Source organism: Megascapheus bottae, chromosome Y, assembly GCF_031878675.1.
Source record: "Megascapheus bottae isolate mThoBot1 chromosome Y, mThoBot2.hap1, whole genome shotgun sequence".
NCBI classification, from domain to species: domain Eukaryota; kingdom Metazoa; phylum Chordata; class Mammalia; order Rodentia; family Geomyidae; genus Megascapheus; species Megascapheus bottae.
This window is the reverse complement of record NC_143548.1, coordinates 9,723,105-9,725,382: the sequence shown is the minus strand read 5'-3', so window position 1 is coordinate 9,725,382 and position 2,278 is coordinate 9,723,105. Positions and strand designations below refer to the sequence as shown.

General features: G+C 42.0%; 1 pseudogene; it reads left to right on the top strand.

Moving 5' to 3' along the window:
• Positions 1 to 572: 572 nt before the first annotated feature.
• Positions 573 to 1,515, top strand: LOC150040316 (N-acetyllactosaminide beta-1,3-N-acetylglucosaminyltransferase 2-like; annotated as a pseudogene).
• Positions 1,516 to 2,278: the final 763 nt, after the last annotated feature.

Here is a 2,278-nt window from a genome sequence, read left to right as displayed (position 1 = left end):
GTTCAGCGGGATAGTATAGGCTTGTGACCTCCACCACACAGTGCCGCCTTCCCCCAAAAAAATAATCCTGTCTTTTGATTTCTTTGGGGAGCAAAGTCTGGAATGCCTCCAGGTCACCTTGGTCTTTAGGAACAACCCATACTACCAGGAAGGAGTGGATATTGAAAGAATATCTGGTGGAGGCAGATATTCCACTGTGCTGTGGAGGAAGTGATTGTCAATGGCCAACACCCCTGAGATGTGTTTTCTCTTCTTGAGGGATATAGGGCATGCCATTATACTCCCACTCAGGGACATCATGGTGACAAAGGGATGCCTCCACAGTACACCTCCACAGGGGCCCAGACTTCTTCCTATTATTAGAAGAAGGTCAATATGTCCAGAAGCAGAGCTTTTACTGAGCATGTCTGGTGGGCTTGAGAATGGAAATCCCCTGAGCGGGCAGTGATCTGGCTTAGGGTGACTTTCACTGTCTCACAGAGGAGCTGTGAGGGGCCAGCTCTCCTAGGTGTGCTGCCTGAGGAGTTATATCCTTTTCTGACTAAGATGAAGGGGATTCTTAGATATGAGTCATGAGTTTGGGTTGCAGATGAGTAAAGCTATTAGGTATTCGGATGATGAAAAAAAACTTCATTTATTTGATTGTGGAAGTCTCCAAAAACAATAACGATAAGAAAATGAAAAGGAGGAGCTGACATACCCAGAGGAAAGTTCTGGATGACACCTAGCTCTCCCCTGGCATAATGAAACTGAGACCAGGAGAAATTGAACAGGAGTACAATCCTGTTTGATCATGTTGGCCACTAGATTTAGCATATGTAAGTGGGGCCTTCAAATATAAGGCACTGAATTTTTGTGACTTAAGGGTCACATCAGTTGTGACAGATTTTTACTAGTTGCTAGAGAGACATAAAGACTTTCTTCTGCATTTGAAATTTTGAAATAAGGAACCCTTGTTTATTACTGGAAAACAATTCCTTCACTCCATGTTTTGCCTGGAGACCAGCTATTTGGGAAACCCAGGGCAGAGATACCTACATGAGTAATCAGACAGTGGTGAGAGTATTCTTATTGGGCCTGACCCCTCCAGAGAACAACCAAAATGAACTTTCATGTATGCTGAAATTTGAGAATGAGAAGTATTAAAGTATTGATACCCAGAGACACTTTCTTTAACATGCCTCTGAATACTTCTGACCCAGAGAACTTAATTCATTTTCAAGAGTGAAGAAGATGTTCCTGACCTACTTGACTAGCATAACCAAGGACAAAACCAAAGATGTGTTAATAGGCAAGAATGCTGGACCTTATGAGGATAAGAAACTGAAGTGCTACATCGCAGAAGTTGTTCACACTGGGTTCTACCAACCTTATTCTGAGGGTGGGGGTAGCTTCCTCTTTTCTTGCCAACTAGCGCTGAGCTTGTACAATAGAGGGACAATCATGTTTGCCGCAACCATGATGTCTATGAGAACCTGCCTTGATCCAGAGAAACAGAAAGGTTTTTTATCCTAGAAGTCACATCTTACCAGTTATATCCACAAGGCATTCCGTAACAACCACTCCTTCCTGGAGGTATGGGATGTTCCTAAAGACAAAGGTGATTTGAGGTCTTCCAGTATTCCCCACACCTAACAGAGCAAAAGGCAGACAGCTATAAGCAGTGAACTTGCAACCTGCAAGCTCCTGCTTCCCAGTGAGTTCCATTCTCTGGAGGTAACCCCTAGGGAATATTTCTGATGTCTATACTGGGTCTCCTTCCCCAGAAACACAAGGACTTTAGAACATCTGATAATAAGGGGACAAACAAGAATAGCACTTGCTCTTATATAGATCTGATATTAGTTACTAAAAAACCTGGAGAGCAGATTCATATTTGGTCTCATTTGCTTAAGTTTTCATTTAAAACACTAAGCTGTACAGAAGTTCATTTTTGCTTAGAAAGTCACAGTTAACTAATTCTCACGTGATGTCCTCACTTTAGACTTGGCTCATTTCTCTGATAAACCATTAAAGCTGCCTCCATAATAGTATCCATATGAGGGCCTCTGGCCCTTCAGGTTGTTACTATTGTGACAAAGGAAAATGGATGATGATGTATTTATAGAACTATTGCAGCACCACTGCTTCTGCTCCCCCTGCTGGCTAATGATCTCTATTTCCTTATTTGTGCCCCTTCTCATCTGAAATAATATGTCTCTGGAATTTAGCTACTTTAAGTTATTTTTACTTTGCCCTTTCCCATAATACTCATGTCCATTAGAACAAGTAATTTATT